Source organism: Bos mutus, chromosome 6, assembly GCF_027580195.1.
Source record: "Bos mutus isolate GX-2022 chromosome 6, NWIPB_WYAK_1.1, whole genome shotgun sequence".
In the NCBI taxonomy this organism is placed as follows: Eukaryota; Metazoa; Chordata; class Mammalia; order Artiodactyla; family Bovidae; genus Bos; species Bos mutus.
The window spans coordinates 100,383,743-100,408,631 of NC_091622.1; the positions used below are offsets into that span (position 1 = coordinate 100,383,743).

General features: G+C 40.1%; 1 protein-coding gene across 5 annotated transcripts in view; it reads left to right on the forward strand.

The window, feature by feature from the left end:
• The window catches only part of ARHGAP24 (Rho GTPase activating protein 24), a 545,966-nt gene that overhangs the window by 370,572 nt on the left and 150,505 nt on the right, over positions 1-24,889 (forward strand). Inside the window, exon 1 of one of the 5 annotated variants that reach the window (XM_070372643.1) lies at positions 7,309-7,586. The exons of 3 other annotated variants lie outside the window; for them this stretch is intronic. The gene's annotated coding sequence lies outside the window, so the exon portion shown is untranslated. Of the gene's footprint in view, positions 1-7,308; positions 7,587-24,889 lie in introns of those variants that run through there. One more of the 5 variants, XM_005902825.2, reaches the window with a different exon arrangement.

Here is a 24,889-nt window from a genome sequence, read left to right on the forward strand (position 1 = left end):
GTCTCTATAGTCAAAGCTATGATTTTTCCAACGGTCATGTATGGGTGTGAGAGTTAGACCATAAAGAATGCTGAGTGCTGAAGGATGCTTTTGAACTGTGGTATTGAAAGACTCTTGAGGGTCCCTTGGACTACAGGGAGATCACACCAGTCAATCCTAAAGGAAATCAATCCTGAATATTCTCATTGGAAGGACTGATGCTGAAGCTGAAACTCCACTAATTTGTGAAGAACTGACTCATTGGAAAAGCCCCTGATGCTAGGGAAGACTGAAGTTGGGAGGAGAAGGGGACAGAGGGTAAGATGGTTGGATGGCATCACTGACTCAATGGACATGAGTTTGAGCAAGCTTTGGGAGATGGTGAAGGACAGGGAAGCCTGGAATTCTGCAGTCCATGGGGTTACAAAGAGTCGGACATGACTGAGCAACTGAACAACCAAGGGGTTCCCTGGTGGTTCAGATGGTAAAGAATCCGCCTGCATTGCAGGAGACCTGGGTTCGATCCTTGGTTGGGAAGATCCCCTGGAGGGCATGGCAACCCACTCCAGTATTCTTTCCTGGAGAAACCCCATGGACAGAGGAGACTGGCAGGTACAATCCATGGGGTTGCAAAGAGTCGGACATGACTCAGTGACTAAGCACAGCACAGTGATTCCAAAACTCTGATCACAGACACACTTAATACAGTTGGTAAGAGAAATGATAATAACAGATATAAAGACTGAATGTTTCCACTTGCAGAGATTATAAACATGGGTGAGTTAGTTCGAAATTTTTTTTCAAAAATGATTCCAAAATATTATGATCTAGAGTTATTGGGGTTTTTTTTCTTCTTTTTTCCATCTTCCTATCTTTTCTTTCTTTTTACTACATGGTAGTAACAATTGTTGCAGAATATTTAGAAAATAGAAAAAAGATCAAAAATAAAATTGTTGCTATTGTCTCACTGCTGTTAATGTTGCTGTTTAGTGGATAGGTCATGTCCAACTCTTTGCGACTCCATGGACTCCTCTGTCCATGGGATTCTCTAGGCAAGAATACTGGAGTTAGTTGCCATTTCCTTATCCAAGGGATCTTCCTGACCCAGGGATCGAACTCAAGTCTCCTGAATTGGCAGATGGATTCTTTACCACTGAGCCACCTTGGAAGCCCCTCCATGTATAGAGGAACCTGATGAGCTAGAGTCCATGGGTCCCAAAGAGTTGGACATGACTGAGTGACTAACATTTTCACTTTCAAGGGACATTGACACTGATGTTTTGAAGGTTTTACCCTCAAGGACCTACTTTGTAGAAAACAGAAGTACCCAGGTCCCAGAGGGTCCCAGGCTTCCAAAAGGAGCCCTTACTGAAGGATGTTGGTGGAACAGCATCTGAGGCTATAGTCACCTAGCCCAGGTTGCCAGGTGACTGAAAGCTTTCCCTCAGACCACCTGACTATAATGGCCTGTCACACTGTACGTGGGTGATAATTATATTGCAAGACTATCTTTTTATGAAAATTTCAAAAATGTCCAATGCTCCTGATTGTACATTTTAAAACAACTTAAATACCCAGAAATTCCTTTCCCTGGGTTCACAAAATGATAATCTTCAGAATTTTTCTCTCCTAATTTATACTCCTAAGTATTTTTTTCTAAAACCACTTGAACATATTTAGGAAAACTTTCAGTAAAATCAGGACAGTGATTATTTACAGCATAGAATAGAGAGATATGAACAGAAACATATTTTAGGCTTCAGGGGAAAAATGTCTTCAAAACAAAATAAAATTATGTTTCAAGTAAAAAATTTTTACTGTTCAGGAAGTGTTCAGTTTCATGATTTTGACTGTATATACATTAGGAGACCCGATATATGTATCTTTAAGCATCCACATAAAATGACAATCTAAAAGCTTACACATTTCAGATTACTTTACATTTTTCCCTAAATGACCTTCAGTGTTTTAACAATATTTGCTCTCCATCGCTAATAATAGTTATTATCATGTGGTGTTGTTTCTAAGGCCCAAGAAAAGGAATTAAATTGAAGGGGAGGGCAGGGGAAAATGTGCTAGAAAAACCATTTTTCTCATTAGATTACAAACTAGAAACAACCAAATTGTACTCATACAGGAACCCAGTTCGACCCTAAATGGAAAGATTCTAAGGATTGCAGGCCAGACCTCCTTTAATATCTGTGTGAAGTTAAATACTGCCAGTAGGACACTTCAGGAAGGTATCATCATTGGGAAAGGAAGCAAGAACCAAGCAGAAAACCAAACCATCTTATTTGCTCTTTTACCCATTGCAAATACTGGCCCATGCTTCCAGATGCTTTCTTTATACACTTAAACTTTAATACAAGTTTCTTTTCATCTGTTGTTGTTGTTATTCAGTTGCTCAGTCATGTTCGACTCTTTTGACCCCATGGACTGCAGCATTCCAGTCTTCCCTGTCCTTCACTATCTCCGGGAGTTTGTTCAGACTCATGGTTATTGAGTCAGTGATGCCATCCAAACATCTCATCCTGTTTTATCCTCTTCTCCTCCTGCCTTCAATCTTTCCCAGCAGCAGAGTCTTTTCCAATGAGTTGGCTCTTTGCCTCAGGTGGCCAAAGTATTGAAGCTTCAGCATCAGCATCAGTCCTTCCAAAGAATGTTCAAGGTTGATTTCCTTTAGGACTCACTAGTTTGATCTTTCAGACCAAGGGACTCTCAAGAGTCTTCCCCAGCACCACATTTCGAAAGCATCAGTTCTTTGGAGCTCAGCCTGTTTTATGGTATTACATGATTTGAAATCAGGATCTTGAAATGAAGTTTCCGAGACAAAGAAAGAGAGGATGCAATGTGCTCTTCTGTATTTTCTTCTGTGAAATTACACTCAGGAAAACACTAGCTGAAGTGTTTGAAAAACCAAGTGCTTTAATGGGACAGTATAACAATTGGTAGAAAATGCCAGAAATGATGTTTCCTTTTTCATTATTTTTGATTTGAGAGATAGTTGAAAACTTAGCCAGTAGATTTTTCTTTTGTTAAAATATCACTGCAGTAGTTTCTAAATTTAAAACAAATAATAATTCTGACATGGCTGTGTTTTTAGCCTTTCTTCAGAAATAAAACGAATTTGGGAATAAGAGAAAGCAGCTGTTTCACGTTGCTGCATGGTGGTTTTGTTGGTCAAGAATCTGCCTGCAGGGCAGGAGACCTGGGTTCAGTCCCTGGGGCAGGAAACTACCCTGGAGAAGAAAATGGCAACTCACTCCAGGATTCTTGCCAGGGAAATCCTATGGACAAAGAAGCCTGGCAGGCTACAGTCCATGGGTCGCAAGAATCAGACATGACTTTAGCAACTAAACCACCACCTCCATATAAGTCATCATAGACTTCTCTATGGAGTAATGTTTTTTACTTGCTCTTTAGTTAAATATGGTGCCATAGAACAAGAGGGTTGTAGTAAGTGTCACAATGTGTATTCTGAGCAAAAATAGCAATGGAATGAATGCCAAATAGCTGAAGGCCTTTTACCTTGTTTTATGTGGGCTGATTGGCTATTCAGGATGATGTTAGTGCTTTTGTTTTTTTTATTCAGAATTTAACCTGAAAAAATATTAAAGTCCCTGTTTTTATTATTTTTCTCTGCTATTTATTTTGACTTATCACTAGTTTAATCAGTGGCCAGTTATATTTATCTCTTTAAAGAAAATATCTGCAACACACTGATTCTAGCTCCAAGATTTTGAAATTTAGTTTTCTTTTTAAGGCTAGATTTGGCAAGGATGAAGAGGCTGGTTTTATGAAGTGATGTTGGATGGTGCAGTTTGCACATAAGAGTATTGAAAGCAGAGGCAAAGTATCATCAGCCAGTGGCATTCTCAGAGAAGACTGTAAAAATATGGGAAAGGCAGATTGAAGGCAGGAACAGTTACCCTATCTGAAGGATTTGGTGTGAATTGCCCTGCTGGCTTGCAGATATAATTTCAAGGTTTCTCTTTCAGCTGGCAGTGCCACTTAAAATGAGGAGAGCAGAAATACATACCATGCAGGGCTGCATTTCAGGCTCTGCTTCTAGCATTCCAATAAATCTAGTAGAAAGAACCTGGTGTTTTATTAACATCCTCAGACTCAGGGAACTGAAAATTGTGACTCTTATACAGTACTCCAAACTGTAGTTGAAAAAAATGCCTTGTCTGCTACATTTAAGGGTAAGAGATTGCCTTGTTCCCTTGTGGGCATTTCTAAGGATCTTGTAATTTAAGCAAATTAAAATAAAACAATACTTGTGAAAAACGGAGTGGTAGTCTACAATATAGAAACACCTCTAAACTCACATCTTCAGAATATTCTGTATGGCATATGGATGTGTGCTCAGTTGCTCAGTCATGTCTGACTCTGCAACCCCATAGACTGTAGCCTGCCAGGCTCCTCTGTCCATGGAATCCTCCAGGTAAGAATACTGGAATGGGTTGCCATTTCCTTCTCCAGAGGATCTTCCCAACCCAGGGATCAAACCCATACCTGCATTGGCAGGCAGATTCTTTACCACTGCAACTGGGAACTCTACTTTATGCACTGTGGTGACCTAAACGGGAAGGAAGTCCAGATGGGAGAGGATGTGTGTGTATGTATGGCTGATTCATTTTGCTGTACAGTAGAAACTAATACAACATCGTAAAGCTACTGTACACCAATAAAAATTAATTTAAAATAAATACATATTCTGTTCCTTTCTGTAAAAAATAAATAGACATTCATCTTCAGCTTGAAGACAGGCCAGATCCATTAAAAAAAAAAAAAGAATTATAGGCACATATTAACAAAAACTATCATTTTTTGTCTGTATCCTACATCAACTTCCTTTAAAAAAAAAAACAAAAACAAAACTTTTTCTAAACATTTCTGTGCTCTTTATAAAAGCTAACTTGCCTGGCAGATATTCTCAAGGTTTTGTGATAATTGCATTCTTGTCTTCTCTACTCTGTATTTATAAAGCACATTTTATTTCTGTTCTTCTTTTGAGAAAGTTATAAATCAACAGATTTCCTCCAAGTTCAAGGCCAGGCAGACCATGATTGTAGTTCAAGCCCTGCCACTCACCAGTAACAGTGTGCAGGCAAATTATTCTCATTGATAAAATGGGATAGAATGGCATCATCCACTCAATGGACTTGAGTTTAAGCAAACTCTGGGAGATAGTGAAGGACAGGGAAGCCTGGCGTGCTGCAGTCCATGGGGTCACAAAGAGTCGGACACAACTGATCGACTGAACAACAGCTTTACAGTGGGAATCACACCAATTACCTCATAGCATCTACAAGGATTAACTGAGATAACATTCGTGAAGCCCCCAGCCCTGTGTGTCTCAGGAGACAGATGTTCATAGGTTAACTCCTTTCCTGTTTCCCATTAGTCTCCTTCCTTTACCCTCCCTCAACCTAATTTCCAAATAGTGCATACATAATTGTAGGAACATCAGCATGAATGGCCTGATGCATTTGTTACTGAATTAACTCAGCAGTGAACTTGGCATTCTCTCCCCAAACTTTCCCCTTCATTAATCCTCCTGGGCAACATCCTTAAACACAGTCTTACTCCTAGACACCAGAAACCGCGAAACCAGTCATGCACGAGAGCGTTTTCTACCAGGCTTTCAGCTGGTCTCATTTGTCCTCAAAGACCAGACAGATCTTATGTTGTTCACAGTGGGCTGACTCTGGCCATGTGGTCACTGCCGTCAAGATCTGCCACCAGGAGGACAGCAGTTCAATAAAATCTTGAACTCTATTTATAGCCTACTTGAAACAAACACTCTCCCATGAAGCCTGAGGAGTCCTCCTTGAGTACACAGAAAGTAATTCACTAGTCCCAGTACCAAACTAGGGCAACAGAAGGGTGGAACATGCAGTAAGTACATTTTTTTCTAGCCCTCTACAGTTTATAAAGCGTTTGCTCCTACGTGCTGTCTCATTTCATCCTCATATTGACCCAGCAGGGAGCCAAAGCAGACGTTGGCAGTAAATTCCCATTTTATAGATTATAAACCCAATGTTTAGTAGGTTAGATGAGTTGCTCATGTTACATGGTTGGAGAAGGAGGGGAGAGGAAAGTGGTTAAAGAGTAAGAATGATTTTCTGTTAATGCAATCAATCTAATCTTCAGTGAATAATGGTTTACCTGTAAGAATAAAAAAGAAAACAAAGAGAAATAATGTTTTATAACGTTTTGGCAAGCTTAAAAACTGTTTCTTCTCCACTTCAGATAGGAAAACCAAAATAAGATAAATAGAAGCCTGCTGTTTAGGGCAGGGAGCTCAGCTCAGTCGGTGTTCTATGATGATCTAGATGGGTGGGATGGGGTGGAATGCGAGGGGGGCCACAAATGAGGAGATAGATAGATATATATATATACACACACACACACACATATACCTGCTTCATTTGAGTATACAACACTATAAGGCAACTGTACCCCAATTAAAAAAAAAAAAACCTAGACAGACTTTACAGGGAAACGTTTATAAACATGTTTGTATCTGCCTAGAACATCTACATGCAGAATGATTATATTTTAGGCCAGAAACGCCTTTCTGAAATCTCTCCAAATTAAAATGTGCATCAGTCAAGACTAATCTTGAAAAAGATGGCAAGAATTTTTATGAGAAGTTTTAGTTGATTTTGCCAGTCATCTCTGAAATATATATCTTTACTGTCTTTTTAATATGGGGGATTTACATAATTCAAATATGGGTCCCCAGAGCAAGACTTCATTAATGTGAATTAGTTTATGGAGCAGAAATGATTTTATTCTGAAAAGAATTATTTTATTTTGATTTTGGCAAGTACTTTAATTTTCTAAGATCTTTCTTTAAGCTGTGTTACCGCAAAGAGTCGGACATGACTTAGTGACTGAGCAGCAACCACATTAAAAGGGCATACAAAAAACTTTTTGGCTTGAAAAGGACGTCTGATCTATTAGAATAGCTACACTGAAGTCCGTGTATGTGTATGTGTGCATGTGTATGTATATGTGTGTGTGTGTGTGTGACACACACACAGAGATAAAGAGAGGGAAGGGGGGAGAGAGAGAGAGAGAGAGAGATTACTCAAGAGTGCCTCTGGCTTAGCAGATTGGCACTGAGCCATTTGGGGCTTCTCAGATTTACTGCTTCTCTGACTATTGTTGCAGCTCTGATTTATGGAGTTCAAAATCTCTTGAAAAGCAAGGTGTCTTAAGTTTACAGTATTTCCCTGATGGTCCCTCCCTTTCCCCTGTTCATTCCTTTTGCCCCCCGTTCACCTTGCAATGACCTTGCATGACTCAGCATTTTTACCTGAGCTCAGTAGCCGGGGAACCTGCTAGTGCTGGGGCAAGGGCAGCGGTTGGTTTCCATTCCTGCGTGATGGAGTCATGGGAGAAACTGTCGGGAACCAACAGTAGGACCGGAGCGGCAGCAGGGCTGAACTGTGTTTAAGCGGCTCAGGACAGAGCAGCTGGCTCCCTCTCCCAGCCTGCAAGCGCAGCCTGCATTTGTCACTGACCACTGAAGTGTGTGTTTGTGCAAGGTGAGAGCTGGGTGCTTTCTCATTACTTTGGAGACAACTTGCCAGGTATTGCTGTTGATTGTGTTTGCTCATTTGGGGAGGTTTCTGTCGCTGCAAATTCAGGACCTAGACTGTGTCTGGTTTGATTTATTGTTTTCTATCGTGATCCATTCAGTGCTGCACGGTGTCCAAATTATGGCAACAGATTGGACGAACTGCTGTTCTTACCCTGCGATGTGAACAGTTTGGTGCCTTTTGCTTGGATTCTTTCATTGATCGCTGCTGCCAAATGATAGAGCTGTTCATAGACGGGATTCCAGCACTGATTTGAAAGCGTGTGAAAACTGCTTCCGATAGAAATCTGGATTGCTGTTTTTTGGAGTAATTGCTGGGGTGTATTCTTTGCTCATATTTTAGTAGGTGAAACTTTGGAGAGAGCAGAGTGCCTTAGGGTCTGATCTGGTGATAAAAGTAACATGGGAGTTTTCTGCGTTTTCGCTTGTGGAAATGAAAACTTATGCTTGGCCAATGGTGTGTGTGTGGTGGGGGGAGGGTATAATTTTTAAAAAAAGAAACAGACTCAAAAGAAAAACATTTTGCTTAGCTATATTTTGATGTATTTATTAATTTAATCAGCTCCTAAAGCTTTTGTTATCAGCATATTTTAAATTTTGGAACTTTGCATTTTGTGTGCGCAAGGACAATACAGCTGCAGTGTGTGATTGTGAAGGCATGTGGGGACATGGAGTATGTGCTTACTAGGAATAAAACAGGAATCCAGAATGTACCCTTGGCTAAGCTGATGGCCTTAAGGCTGCACCCGTTTTGTGTGTTAGCTACTTAACGGACTTATGCAAAATGTAAAGGAGATACAGTGTATTATTATATCTAAATAAATATATAGGAGATTTGTATTAATAAAACACGTGCTCTAAAAAAGAAAGCTCTTGGGAATTGGGTAGTGAAAATAGGATGAGCAAAAGTTTGAAAAGCTATCAAATTTTACAGGGAGAGGAAAACAGTATGTTAAAATGAGAAAGTTCACTGGGATATGAAAAGTACTTCAACTGCTCAAATTTATAAGTCTAATGAAAAAACAATAGCATATTTAAGGAAATTCAGAGTGTGCAGAAATGAAGCCCAGAGCAAAATTTCTTAATAAGACATGGTTTCAACCTACCTGTGGAATATACTTAATCAAGTTGAGTTCTGTTGCCTAGATTGATAAAATTAGAATTTGTTTAAAAATATAGATTTAAAAATTTTATTTAAAATTTATTTTCATTTAGGTAGATTTGGAAAGCTAATAAAGTAACATAAGATGTATTAAAATGCAGTAAACATTGAAATTGTTCAAAACACTTAACAAATAAAATACAATATGAAAATTTTTTTGTCCTGCTTTTGAATTATGTCCGTTTAGAAAGACACTGATCTTCTAAACTAGAATGTCAGCTGTCGGTACATACACTTGAACTGCTGAGCCCCGTGGATCCACTCTTCATAGTTTCTTGCTTTTAGGCTTAGTTACAACACTGTGGAATGGTGAGCAGAAAACACTTGAATCTAACATTGTCGTGCTTTCTATGAGTTTAGGACAGAAATATTTTCATATGATAGATATGAAACCTGAGGTGTACAAAGAATTCATGATTAGTTGGCCTTTCCATATTAGAATCTGTACTATTAATACCTTGACTTTTCAGCTGCCTCCATCTCAAATTTGACTGCTTCTTTAAAAGGGTGTAACATAACATTATCACCAGGACTGAAAAGAGGTAGTGGAGGACCTCTTATCATTGTTTTATAAACATGAGAGTATCCATGTCTCTATGATGGTGGTGGTTGTGGTTTTGTTGCTAAGTGCTGTCTGACTCATGCGACCCCATAGACTGTAGCCTGCTAGGCTCCTCTGTCCGTGGGATTTCGAGGCAACTGGAGTGGGTTGCCATTTCCTTTTTCAGGGGATCTTCCCAATACAGGGATTGAACCTGTGTCTCCTATGTATCCTGCATTGGAGGCAGATTCTTTACTGTTGAGCCACCAGAGAAGTCCTGTCTCTATGATGAGTGCAGTCTGATATGTTTGAATGTGTGTGTCCATCTGTACCCATGGTCACTTTCCACCTCAGAAAACTTGTCATCTCTTTGATGAACCACAATCAGTGTAAGCAGCCAAGAAATGCCTTAAATAGTGTCCACATTTATTCTTTAGATAACTAGCTTACCATAGCATACAAAGAGGTTTAAAAAGATTTAGAGATTATAGGTACTGACCTCAAAGCACATGCTAGTCTGTGCAGACACATTTATGTCTATGCAATTAAGTACTCCTAGTTAAAGGGAAAGATTAGGCTTTATTTATGTATTTGATGATTATCTCTATTTTTTTTTCTTTTAAAGCTTAATTTTCTTAACACATTGTATTCTTTCTTCTTCTCTTCTTTTAGCTTTATACCTGATTCTAGACTTTAAACTTGGTATATCCTTAATTTGCTGCTGCTAAGTCGATTCAGTCGTGTCCAACTCTGTGTGACCCCATAGACGGCGGCCCACCAGGCTCCCCTGTCCCTGGGATTCTCTGGGCAAGAACACTGGAGTGGGTTGCCATTTCCTTCTCCAATGCATAAAAATGAAAAGTGAAAGTGAAGTCGCTCAGTCGTGTCCGACTCTTCGAGACCCCATAGACTGCAGCCTACCAGGCTCCTCTGTCTATGGGATTTTCTAGGCAAGAGTACTGGAGTAGGGTGCCATCGAATTTACTGAACCTTCTTTCTTTTGATCTACACTCAATCTCTTCTTCTTGGGTAAGAAAGCAATTGATGATTTACCTCCTGGAGGAAGATCCACCTCCCTGAGACCAAGAGACAAATGTTCCCTCTCTGAGCAGGAAATGAGATGATCAGTGGGAAACGATGGATTGAGAAATGGCTCCTAGGCAGGCAATGGCCATGCCTCTCTCACTTAGTGTTTCTGCTATTCATGCTCTTAGCCATCTAGTCTGCTACTGGGCTTTGAAACATTTATCAAGAAATGTTTGCACATAGCAACATAGTTACCCTGTCATGATGACTCTTGGTAAATTGAGATTAAATATGATTTGTAGTGTATGGGATTGGTTTAAAGTAGTATTGGTTGTCTTTTTTACCTTAAAGTGAAGTCGCTCAGTAGTGTCCAAACCTTTGTGACCACATGGACTGTAGCCTACCAGGCTCCTCTATCCATGGGATTTTCCAGGCAAGAGTACTGGGGTGGGTTGCCTTTGCCTTCTCCAGGGGATCTCCCTGACCCAGGAATCGAACCCAGGTCTCCCGCATTGCAGGCAGACACTTTACCATCTGAGCCACCAGCTTAGCATTAAGGTAATTAAGTTCTATTTTGCCTATTAATTCCTCATGAAGTACTGTACATTCAGGTGAAGCCATGAGCATTCACACAACTTTTAATTATTATTTCAAGATTCCCTAGAGTAGGCCCAGATTGTTTCTGGACAAGAAACATGGAAGGCAGGGTGTATGATCTGTTTTTCTGGTAGATGTCCCCCTGAGGCTATAGAGTGCACAGATCATCTCTGGACTGCTTAGTGGACCCCTGGGCTGCAAGAACCTGGCAGCTGCTGGAGGAGCAGGTGGCTACAGGCAGTTCTCCACTGGAGGCTGTGATGAAAAACATTTCTACAAGTCTTCTCAAGAGGTCTGCCTCATCTGTCTTAAATCCAGTGTGTCTTCTAAGTAAACAGGATGGGCAGAGTCTGGTTGCTAGCAGGTGGGCCCAGATTGTGACAGACCTCCACACAAAATGCATCACCATATTTTTTACACATTTTTACAACCAGTATAAGTCCTGTTTTTACAACCCTTAAATTATTTCTACTAGCGCATGCTTAAGTTGCTTTAGTCATGTCTGACTCTTTGCGGCCCCATGGACTGTAGCCCACCAGGCTCCTCTGTCCATGGGATTCTCCAGGGAAGAATACTGGAGTGGGTTGCCATGCCTTCCTTCAGGGGACCTTCCCAACTCAGGGATCGAACCCAAGTCTCTGACGTCTCCTGCATTGGCAGAGGGTGGGGTTCTTTACCACTAGGGCCAACTGGGAAGCCCCATTGGGCAGGCTTCAAACCTGATCCCAATGTTTAACCAGTCCCTTCCAATAGCTACCCTCTACCACACAAAACAAATAATTTTTAAGAAATACTAACAGCCAATTAAGCTCTTTACATTTTAATAGCCAAACAATTTTCATCCATATATAATTTGAATAATCACTTCAAGAGAATAAAATTACAATTTCCAGATATCTTTAAAGGCCAAGAAACCATCACCAAAAAATTATTGCAGCGTTTCCTGTTACAAACATTTTGGATCATAAGGGAATGTTCAAGAATTTTATTCCAACTCTCCAAAGTCAAAACAAAGTGACTCCTAGCTGTTCTTTTGTGATGGAGTATTTTCAAGATCAGCCTGCTTAGAAATATATTTTATGATAAAGTATAAAACACACTAGAGCCTGTCCCTTCTCTCACTCCTGTTCTCCTGTAGTGTGGGATTTGCATATTGAATAACTCTTATCAGAACACATCAATGTGTTAAGAGGAATTATTTTGTAGCCATAAGAAAGTATCTCCTTTCCTTTATAAGTTAATATAAGAACTCAACTTTAAAATGTAAGCTTTGGAGACTTCCCTGAGAGCCCAGTGGTTAAGATTCTGTTTCCAATGTATGGGGCAAGTTTTCAATCCCTGGTTGGGAAACTAAGATCCCACATGCCATGTGGCATGGTCAAAAATTTAAAAACAAAACTAAGTAAAAATTTTAAAAATTAAATAATTAAAATGTTGGGTTTATTATTATTTAGATATAGAGTGAGAACAACAGATCAGGAGATGATTGCTATTGCAAAGACAGTGAGCTACTCAGTTTCAGAAGGCTGGACACAGCGTGTCTTGAAGGGCCACACAGGGAAGCCCCAGGGTTGGTCAGAAGGCAGAGAGAGAGAAAGAAGAAAGCATGGCCAAGAGCCTTTATTGTGCTTTCCTTGGGGAAGAACACATACTTTGGCCACCTGATGCGAAGACCTGACTCATTTGAAAAGACCCTGATGCTGGGAAAGATTGAGGGCAGGAGGAGAAGGGGACGACAGAGGATGAGATGGTTGGATGGCATCACTGACTCAATGGACATGAGTTTAGGTAAACTCCGGGAGCTGGTGATGGACAGGGAGGCCTGGCATGCTGCAGTTCATGGGGTCACAAAGAGTTGGACATGATTGAGTGACTGAACTGAACTGGGGAAGAACAAAGTAGGGTAAGCAGGCTTAGGCTTGGATCGTTGGAATAATTTCAGCAGTCTCTGGGGCATAGAGAGTCTCTAGTTGTCTACGTACCTGGTCCTGAGATGCCTAGGGCAAATGGATATTAGCCCAGAGTATGAGTGCCTTGTGCGAGTCAGATAAAGGACCTGATTGGGGTCAGGGCTCAGAACTGATTTATTTGCATTAAAGGCATGCTCTGGGTTAGTCTTCCCTATCTTTAGGAATTGGCTTGCCCTAGAAAGGGCAGCTTGTTTATGGTCAACAAAGCCCAGATGCCAAGCATTTGAAATACAGGAAATTTAGGTCCCCACAGAGCACTGAATAGGGGCCCTGTGCTATACAGCAGGTTCTCATTAGTTATCTATTTTATGCATAGTAGAGTGTATGTATCAGTCCCAATCTCCGTTTCATTCCATCTCCCATTTCCCCACTTGGTGTTCATACATTTGTGCTCTGTGTCTGTGTCTCTATTTCTACTCTGCAAATAGATTCATCTGTACCATTTTGCTAGATTCCAGATAGGATATCCAGAAAAGAGGGTATACATGTATACATACAGCTGATTCACTTTGCTGTACAACAGAAACTAGCACAACATTGTAAAGCAACTATACTCCAGTAAAAAAAAAATTTTTTAAGAAATACAGAAAATGAAAAGGCATTGCTAATACACACTAATATACCCAAACAGAAATATATTGATTACTTAGTATCATTTTGCCAAATTTGGTATTCACCTGGTTGGTCCCCTATGGACAATAATCTCTTGACATGAAATGTACCTCTTCATCAATTCCACGACCTCTGCCAGTAAACTCCAGAAAGGTTTTGGTTCAGTTGGTTTTGTTTTTTAAATTCAATACTTTAAAACAACAAAAAGGTCGAAAATAGCTAAATCCTCTTTATTGAAACACTAGGCACATTTTACTTGTCCTGCACAGCTGTATATTATTCGAGTTAGAGTCTAACAATAAATGCTTCCACATTAGAGTTGTGTTAAAATCCTTAAATAGGCTGTAATTATTAAAGAAAGTTTAACTTTATGTACTCACCATTCACCTTTGGTTGGAACCAACTCCTGGCACACACAAGTTAATAAATAATTGCTCAATGGATAAATAAATGATTCAGTCACCTGGGCTCATTGGCAGAATTTTCTTCAGATTCCCTAAGAGCCTTTTGCATTGTTTCCAATATGATTTTCATAATAAGGAAATTAAGGAAAGAAGAGCAAATTATGTTGATTATTCTGCTCAAACAAAAGCTGAGTCTCTTGTCACTTAAAAATATCCACGACGAGCCGCTAGTATAAACAATCATAAGATGTGGTAAGGGACATATATAAATTGAGTAACAATTCTGTTTCAGCTGAACTGGCATAACTGTCATTCATAATGCCCTATTCCTTGAGCCAGCAGTAATGCACAGAGGGATCAAGAACATTTAGCAGATGAATAGGATAGCTAATTTATCAAATTAGGATAGACCAACATGTGCTAAAAATAACCTGTAATCAAGGAAGACGACGCCTTAGAAGTGTGGCATTTTCCCTCGTAATATTTCTGTTTCGTCGTTTTTAGACATAAAGGAAAGGAGAAAGCATGCATACGGCGTTTCAGTGGAAAGAGAATTTTCTCCCTCTCCCTATTTAGTTTCTCATTCCGGTTACTGGAATTTCCCACGGGAATTTATTGTGTAATAAATATGGAACTTCGAAACGGTGGGGGAAGAATGACTGAGTTAACAACAGGTATTGGTACTACTGGCTTTCCAGGTGGCGCAGTGGTAAAGAACCCACCTGCCAAATGCAGGAGATGCAAGAAACCTGGGTTCGATCCCTGGGTTGGGAAGATCCCCTGCAGTAGGAAATGGCAATCCACTCCAGGACTCTTGCCTGGGAAATCTCACAGACAGAGGAGCTTTGCAAGCTACAATCCAGGGGGTCACAAAGAGCAACTGAGCACAATTGGGTACAACAAGATAGCCATCTGAGGGGGGAAAAGGGCTTATCTTTTACCCCAAAATAAATTTTAGAGGAGTCGAAGATTTAGACGTAAAATATGAAACTACATGCACACTAGAAGAAGGCGTTGGTGTACTGATTTGCACAGAGAAGATGCTACAGTGACCGAATCATTAAGCAGCCATGAACAGGAGTAGAAGTGACAGCCTGCTGCTCTAGAGGCGCCTGGGCTTGGTGGTAATTGCGACGGTTATAGCAGAAGGGAGGTGTTCTAAGTGTTCATTCTCCACACACCTTCCCCATCATTCTCTGTGTCTTTCAGACACCAAAGATCCTGAGATGAAGGGAAGCAAAGAAAGGGATACGTGTAAATCACCAATTTCTTGTTTTCATTCCAAAGCAGATGCTCTGTGTTTTATCCTGGGACCAGACCAGTATCAGGAAAAAATTACAGACTGATTTCTTGCTCTGAACTCTCCTGATTCCCAAATCTGACACGTGACTGAGGCCTCAAAGTGGCTTCACTGACTCTGGTATCGGGAGGTTTCTCATCTGTGATTTCCATGGAGTGACAAGAGAACGAAATATTGTCAGCTGTGCCCGGGCCCTTCTGAGCTGTTGTCAGACTAGATTGAACCAACTCGAAAAGCTCTCAAGGGGAGTGTGCTTGGTAAGAGCAGAAGAGCTTCAGTTGGAAAGCTTTTCCTTTAGGGTCTGTGGCTTCTTTCTTCTTTGTCACTTCCTTTTCCTCTAGTTCCTCTCTCGATCCTGAATTCCTCCCCTCCTCTGACCTCCCATAACGCCGCACACCATCCTCTGACCTGGATGAAAGAAACACTTATGTCATTCACGCTAGGTTTCTCAGACTGGCAGCCTGTTCGGAGCAGTGTGCAGTGTTCCTAGCAACAGATTAAGGCACATTCAGAGCACTTCAAAAGCCTGCAGACATTGAAAAATCACAGAGGACTACCTAGTTATATTTGGAACTTCTGCTCTGTGGGTTTTGTATTAGCTAAGAAACCCAGGGAAGTTTTTAAACTTTTTTTTTGATTTATTTTTAATAGAAACTTGGAAGGTATAACCGCTTTTCTAAAACAGTCGTGATGAATTTAGCCAAGGCGCTGAGAATGAAGGTCAACTGCATCTATGCTGAGATTTAAAAGTAGGGCATGTAAAGTTCACTAGCAGTCACAAGAAGGTGATTTTAATTATTAGGAATATTTTATATTCATTAAGAACACAGGCATTAGGGGCTGTTAGACCTGTTTTTAAATCCATGAACAAGTTGTTTTACTGTGGGAAAGTTGTTTAACCTTTTAAGCTTCAGTTTGTAACATCTCTGACGTTAGCATACATTACAAATTTTAATGTTAAAATGATAAAATATGTATGTAGACTTGTTTTTTGGTGGGAAAAATCATTAAAAAGCTAATCAATATAGATGTGAAAGGAGATATTTTAGCAAATATAATTGCCACAGTTTTGTGGAGGAGTGAGTTTTTTTTCAGATCAGGCAAAAGCTCAAAGTTGGGAAAAGTTATCAGAGGGAATAAGGAAAATAAATAATGAGAAATAAAATATGGTAAATCTGACTATATCAGAAGGAAGATCTGATTATCATTATATATAACCTTCTTCCATAAGTCTTAACACCATGTCTTAGAGCAAGTGCTTATTTGTGTTTGAAGAAGGAAGTAAAAAAGGAAGAAATGAGACCATAACCATAATAGTGGAGAGAGCTGGATGATTGCAAAAACAATGCTTAAAAACATCTTCAAGATATCCTGTCTGAAATATAGTGTTAGATTTGTCTATAATGCTAAAACAACAGTAGCAATCCAGAATAGCTATGTTAGTTACACAGTATGTTCTTTATTACAGCCCATAAAGGGCTGAGAAGGGGCTGAGAAACCAGCATTCTCTAAACATGCAAAGCAATGGCACACCTGTTAAATCAGAGACAAGGAAACCTGTGAAGTCAGCATGGTTTCGGGTAGAAGTCAAGAGGTGAGCCCAGAGCCCAAACTGGAAAGACCATTCATCTTAAAGACACGTCCAGATGGGCGGAGGGCCTCAACATAGAGAAGCTGTAGGTGTCTGGCGAGGGGCAAAGATTTATTATCTCTTGCTTTGCTTTATTTAGTTTCCCCAGGCCTTGCCCATTAAATGCCAATAACTCCCTCCATTTCTTGTGAAAACTCAAACACTCCTACACTTTTCCATGCACCCCTTCAAGGAGTGGTACCACCCCCTAGTTGGGAACCACAGAGAGCTTAAAAAATGAGATGAACTATATTCAGAAATGGCTAAGTACCAAAATCAAGAACTCCCCACCCTTGACTTTCACAGACCTTGGAAGTTTGTGTTTTACTCTTTTAAAATGAATGCAAAGATTTTGAGTAATTTGTCACTTTGCTGAGGAATGTATTTGAATCATGTTTGGAGTGAGACTGATTTGCCCAGACCCATCATCTAGCTACTGAGTAAGATCAGTTTACCCCATTCTTTCCTACACTTTTCACATAAAAATCTATGTGGATTGTTCTTTCCACTTGTATTCACTGCAAACTTAGTAACTTTCATAGTGTGATTTAAAAACAAAAATAGAACAGCCTCGTTTCATTGCAGAAAAGTGGCATCAAAAAGAAAAGCACTTTGTACAGTATGAAGCACAATGTGAAGAGGTGGAAACAAGTGGGAATTCATAGACAAGGGCAATTTTGAATAAATGATGGAGTTCAAATTTGGCAGTACTGATGATCTACGTAAAAAGGAGTCCACCAGATGTGCTAAATAGCAGCAGCAGCAACAACGACAAAAAAAATGATGTGTAAAACCATTTCAGTGCCTTTATAATTTATTTTAGGTCTATGCATATAGGATTATTAAAGGACCACTCCAAGTCTCATTTTCTGAAGGAAATTCTTCTCTATAGAAGCATTTGAGAGTTTAGAGATTCACAAAAGTCCGGGACTATGTCCTTTGAGTGTTAGGCGGTGTTAGTGGTAAAGATGGAGAAGGCGATGGCACCCCACTCCAGGACTCTTGCCTGGAAAATCCCATGGACGGAGGAGCCTGGTAGGCTGCAGTCCCTGGGGTCGCTAAGAGTCGGACACAACTGAGCAACTTCACTTTCACTTTTCACTTTCTTGCATTGGAGAAGGAAATGGCAACCCACTCCAGTATTCTTGCCTGGAGAATCCCAGAGACGGGGGAGCCTGGTGGGCTGCCATCTATAGGGTCGCACAGAGTGGGACACGACTGAAGTGACTTAGCAGCAGCAGTGGTAAAGAACCCGCTTGCCATGCAGGAGACAAAAGAGATGCGGGTTTGATCCCTCAGTTGGGAAGATCCCCTGGAGAAGTGCATGGCAATCCACTCTAGTTTTTTTGCCTGGAGAATCACATGGAAGCCTGGGAAGCCTGGCAGGTCACAGTCCATGGGGTCTCAGAGTCGGAGATGACTGTAGTAATTTAGCACGCACACACACACAAGGGGAACTAACCCAGACGGTAGATTTAACCTGTTCCATGATTAACATTTGCAACAACTCTAGGGCCAATCCAAGCTTTTGTCTTAGGCAGACCTGAGAAACATGACCTACCCTTCTGTGTTACCTTATCTGTGTGTGGAATGTCGCCCTCACATTCTTGACATTGTACTAAGTTTAGTGGTGTGCTGAAATGGTTCATACAGGTCAGAGAGGAGAAAGGTGTCAGGGAAAAGCTGTTAATACGAATCTGTACTACTTTCCTACGGCTGCCATAACAAGATTCCACAAACTGGGTGGCTTATACAACAGAAATGTACTGTCTCACACTTCAGGAGGCCGGAAGTCTAAAATCAAGGTGCTGGCAGGTCGATGCTCTTTCTGAAGGCTACTGGGAATGGATCTGTTCCAGGCCTCTCTCCTTAGCTTGTAGATAGCCATCTTATCCTTCTGTCTTTACATCATCTTCCTCCTGTGAGTCTCTGTCTCTGGGTCCAAAGTTCCCCTCTTTATAAGGACACCAGTCATATTAGATGAGGGCCTACTCTACTGACTTATTTATCTTTGTAGAGACCCTTTCTATTTCCAAATAAGTTTACACTGTGAGATACCAGGGGTTAGAGCTTCATCATATCTTTTTTGGGGGGGTAGACACAATTCAACTCATAACGTTGGCTCTAGTGAGGTGATAAGGGCCTTCCCCGCTGGTTCAGTGGCTGAAACTCTGTGCTCCCAAAGAAGGGGCCCCGGGTTCGATCCCTGTTCAGGGAACTAAACCCACATGCTGCAACTGAGTTCACATGCCATGACTCAAAGGTTCCACGTGCCACAACTCAGACCTGGTGCAGCCAAATAAATAAATAAAAAGTTAAAAAAGAAAGCCAGGGAGAATTCAGAGAATAGGACCGGCTGTTTTATTATGTCAGTGCTGTCCAAAGTGTGGTCAATGGATCGGCAGCATCAGTATCACCTCAGAGCTGGTTAGGAATACAGAACCTTCAGCCTCATCTAAGGGTCCACTGAATCAAACTCTGCATCTTTACCTAAAACCTCATGTTTTATTTATACAATAAAGTTTGAGAGGAGCTATTCTAGCTCATAGAATAGAAGCACAACCTGCAATGCCAAGAAGGAGAAGAAAAAAGAATAATGTTTATATGCAGAAGCCCCATTAATATGTGTAGTCAGCAAGTATAGGCCATTATTGCAGCACAGCTATGGCAATTAATTTTAAAGGGAATGTTGATCTCTGGGGATATCTTTAGGAGTTAAACTTCAATTATCATTAATTTACTTCATTGTAGCTTATCCCTTAGGAGAAAACTCAGAAGATCACTATATACAGAGAGTGCTCATATGTTTTCTCCTACATGTCCTTTGCTTGTATATGTTGCTTTTTTTCTGCCAACCTGGTCTATAGTTTAAGTTGACTCAGCTAGCTGAGTCATACAACTTAATGCTAAAATAAGGTTCATTGAGGGGGAAAAAAAAAAAAAAAGCTGCTAGTATTGGGGAAAAGGTATTTGGATCTGTGATCTTTCAGGCACATTTCCTTTCATCCATAAACCAAAAAAATGCTTTCTGTACCTCACCTCTCCATCACTCTTTCCACACCCCCTCCGTTTACCTACCATCTCTGTGCACCTGTTGCCTTCATCATTCACCCGAGGATGCACCTTGGATGTGTCTGCTCTTCCTCTCCTTGCACCTGCCTCTGGCTGAACTGAGTTCCTTATTTTTATTTTTTTGCTGATATTCTGGTCTAAACACAGTTCTCATGAAAAAACATAGGTCAGTTGCCACAACCTGAGTATTGTCGATGGCATTCTCCTGAACAACTAATTGCCTTACATGACAGCTAATAAGTGCTCGTGCATGCTCAATAGTGTCCAATTCTTTGTGATTCCATGGCCTGTAGCCTGCCAGACTCTTCTGTCGATGCAATTCTCCAGGCAAGAACACTGGAGTGGGTTGTCATTTCCTACTCCAGGGGAATCATCCCGACCCAGGGATCTAATCTGTGTCTCCATCTCCTGTATCTCCTGCATTGACAGGTGGATTCTTTACCGCTTTGCCACCTGGGAAGCAATACATGTTTGACGTATACTTAATTCTAGAGGGAAGGGGAAACACACAAGGGCAATGAAATATTAGCTACACCCACAGCTTTGGGAAATTGTAATGAAACAGAATGAACACAACAGAAATAATCACACAAATTATCTTTAAACATGAAAAACAGCAATTTGTAATTTGGTATTACAGCAATTTGGTATTACTTAACATAATTCTTGCTTCCAACTACCTTTCTCAGAGAGGAAAGTGTCCATATTGATTAAAATTTGAATATCAGAGGATAGATATTTTTTACCTTTTATCAATATTTTCTCAAATTTGAATCCCTGGTAACAGTTCACACAGAATTTCTTTATCACTACAGATAAAGCACTAAATATACATATCTCTGACTGTAATTCTAACACTTTTTGAGAATAAAATAATTTTGAGAATAAAATAATTCCAATCTGTTGACCAAAGCAGATGCAAAATAAATACTAATTTAACTGAAATTAACTTAGAAGGTATAAAGTACCTTTCTTAAGAAACCTGTATCTGGCTGGGTGGGAAAGAATAAGAAAAAGCAAAAATGAAAAACATATGACAGAATAAATAGAAGTAAACTTTGATTAAAAAAATTACTTAGTCCCAAAAAAAAAAAAAATTGCTTAGGAAAGCTAATGTTTTCAAAAGTACTCAAGGGACATGGGGAATCATTTTAAATTGAATCTAGAATGACAGTTCAATAGAATATTTTCGTTCAATAGGGCCTATTTCTGTATGATCAGTACAGTATGCATTTTTTTCTGGAAATTCTTTTTTTTTAATTATTATTTTATTTTATTTTTAACTTTACAATATTGTATTGGTTTAGTGACTCATGACAAAAAACACTCTCATGAAACTGTGACCACAGATGTATAAGTAGGTGATCAACTCATTTGAATGTCTACATATTTTCACCTTTTTTAGCAGATAATCTGTGATCAAAGACCAAATAAAAGAGGAAACTTCTACCACAATTGATTTTTCAAGTAACTGAACAAAGAGAGACGAAGTACACGGTAGTCTCTTTGTTTTGTTGTTGTTTAGTCACTAAGCCATGTCCAACCTTTTGCAACCCCCTAGCCTGCCAGGCTCCTCTGTCTGTGGGATTTTTCCAGGCAAGAATACTATAGTAGGTTGCCATTTCCTAGTCGAGGGGATCTTCCCAACCTGGGGATCGAACCCATGTCTCCTACATTGGCGTGAAGATTCTTTACCCTCTGAGTCACCAGGGAAGCCCATGCTGTAGTCCCCTGCAGCTTGTAAATCCTTACTCTCGAAATGGGTTAGGTTGAGGCTCTATTAATACAGTTTCTGGGAGAGAGGGAGGATCCTTTGCTGTTTTCTTGTTTTTTAAAAAAATAGTGTGAAAGGATTCACTGAACATCAAATAGGATGGAGCCACATAACATGGCACAGTTCTTTGTTTGCTTTGGCCACACTGATAGTTTCCCTCAGTTTCTTGTTATATTTTATCTTCTTATTGGGAAGGCTTTCAGATGATATTGTCAGACTAGAAATCTTACATTCATTTATTCTAATTCAAGTTTATATTTCAGGGCTAGTGATTGAAAATTGTGTAAATTCTGTGAAGAGGAACTTTCTTTTCAACTTCTAAAATGCTTTTCAGATGTGAAAGGGGGTAGGGATCTTGTGTATCTCTTCTTTTTCCTAGTGAATTCAGTCATTCTAACATATATCTTTTTATTTCATGTGCTTCCTATTCTTGAGGGAAAATGCATAATGAAGCTTTCCATTGTAATTAATTTCAGGCCAGGTTTAAGGCAACTGAGATTTAGTTAATATGAATGAGAGACAATTTTAAATATTCAAAAGGTATAATTTTAAGCTCTGTTAAAACACACACACATGGTTTTCAACATTGGTATAAATCTGGTTAAAATATGTAGTTTTCAAAATGTGTGCTTGCTTGCTTTTCAGTACAAATTTTGATGTGTTCAAATTATGTTGTTTACTTAAAATAGGAAATATGGGCAGATTTTTAAACTCCAAAATCAACTACTGATAACTCCTATTTTAAACAAATGTAGTACATTACAGTTTCCTATTTCTACCAGATGGGTAAAAGTAGAAGATGTTGTTATAAAAGTAAAATCCTTTCATATAATTTCATATTTTTTTTTCAGGACAAGTGTTCAAAGAGGAAGTAGTGATGGAAGAATTCTCTTTGTAGATTATTTGAACACCAATAATTTGGGGCTTGTGTGTCATTGAGATGATATAAATACTTACACTAGATTTTTATTTACCCAAATACAGCCCTATGAAGTGGTCACAGGGTCATTTCCATCTCACAGCAAAGGAGGAAACAACCGAGTGTTAAAGGGATGGAATTACTTCCCAACTATCAAATAGCCGCGTCGGGTCCAAACTCAATTAGCCTCGAGTCAAAAGAGGCCAGGAGCCCTTAAGTTGTTGCTTAATCAACCCTCCTCAATTCAACTTTATAGGCTGCCAAGGAGCACCCTGCTGGTGCCCAGGACTGTTTAACACTGCTGAATGAAATGTGCTCTCGGAATGTGCCTATGTGCAGGTGTGCTAGGGTGAGGTCAGAGGAAGAAATTCTTACCCCCATTTATCCAGACAGTGGTGGCTTTATGCACATTGCCATACAATATAAAATCTGCTTTATGTATATTGGACTTTTGTGTCCAGTTTCATTTGAAGAAATAATTCTAATAAAAACAAAAATTGAGACTTCCCTGGTGGTACAGAAATAGGACTCTGTGCTTGCACTGGAGCGGGCACAAGTTTGATCCCTAGTCAGGGAATTAAGATCCACAAACTAGGCATCAGGGCCCAAAAAACCCAAAAGAACAACAAACAAAGGGAAACAAAAGAACAAACAAAACTATTCCTATAGTAAGATAGATAAAATTGATGATGATAACAGTAATAAAATATAATACATGTATGGGACTTATGTTGGAGAAGGCAATGGCACCCCACTCCAGTACTCTTGCCTGGAAAACCCCATGGATGGAGGAGCATGGCAAGCTTCAGTCCATGGGATCACTAAGAATTGGGCACAACTGAGCGACTTCACTTTCACTTTTCACTCTCATGCATTGGAGAAGGAAATGGCGACCCACTCCAGTGTTCTTCCCTGGAGAATCCCAGGGATGGAGGAGCCTGGTGGGCTGCCGTCTGTGGGGTCGCACAGAGTCAGACACGGCTGAAGCAACTTAGCAGTAGCAGCATAGGACTTATGTAAATCAGAAACTATTCCCAGTAATTCTTATTGTTACGCAATAAACTCTATTATTCTCATTTCATAGGTAAGGAAATTGAAGAGGTTAAATAACAACATAGTCCGGGAGTTGGTGATGGACAGGGAGGCCTGGCGTGTTGCGATTCATGGGGTCGCAAACAGCCAGACACGACAGGGCGACTTATCTGATCTGATCTGGCTAGTTAAGAGTGCATTTGAGGTCAGAACCCAGCCAGCGTGGTTCACAAATCTGGGCTCTTAAACACTATGTTATGCAGCCTCTGGGTTGTAAATGATAATAATAACATTAAAATATTAACAAAATTGTAAATAATATAGTTCTCATTGTGTACCAGGCGCTAGTCTAAGCACTTACACACAAGCCAGCTTATGTTACCCTTTCCCCATGGGTAACAGAGACCCAAAAGAGGAGGAATGTGCCTCTGAAACTACTGAATATTTTTGTTGTTGCTGTTCAGTCACTCAGTCGTGTCCGACTCTTTGAGACCCCATGGACTGGACCATACCAGGCTTCCCTATCCTTCTCTATCTCCCAGAGGTTGCTCAAACTCATGTCCATTGAGTCAGTGATACCATCCAACCATCTCATCCTCTGTTGACCACTTCTAAACTATGTTGCCTGTTAAACATGCACTCTACTTGAGTGGTATAAAAGGAGATGCAAGGACTTCTGTGGTGGTCCAGTGGCTGAGACTCCATGCTCCCAATGTAGGAAGTCTGGGTTCAAACCCTGATCAGGGAACTAGATTGTACATACTGCAACTAAAATTCACATGCCACAAGTTAAAAAAAATCCCACATGCCACAATAAAGATCAAAAATCCTGCATGCTACAACTAAGACCTGGCACAGCCAAATAAATATTAAAAAAAAAAAAAGAGGAGATGCATATATATCGCTCAAGAGGAAATTCCAGAGTTTTTCTTTTTAAATAAATGCATAATTGTCATCACTCTGGTATTTGGTGATATGTTCTATACCCTGACCTCTGTGCAATGGAAAGCAGATGGGAGTTTAAAGCCTGTGTTCACTCCATGGGAGCATCAAGCTCTCTCATTTTCATTTCCATGAATTTAGAGCATAGACTCTGTGATCAGGATGTATCAATTCAAATCCCAACTCTGTCCCTTTTACCCAGGTGATGCTGGGCAAGTTATTGAACCTGTGTTTCCCAGTACCTGCATCCACAGATTGGAAGGCTTAACAGGAGATACATTACAGGGCTGGGATGGGGACAAAACAGTATTAAA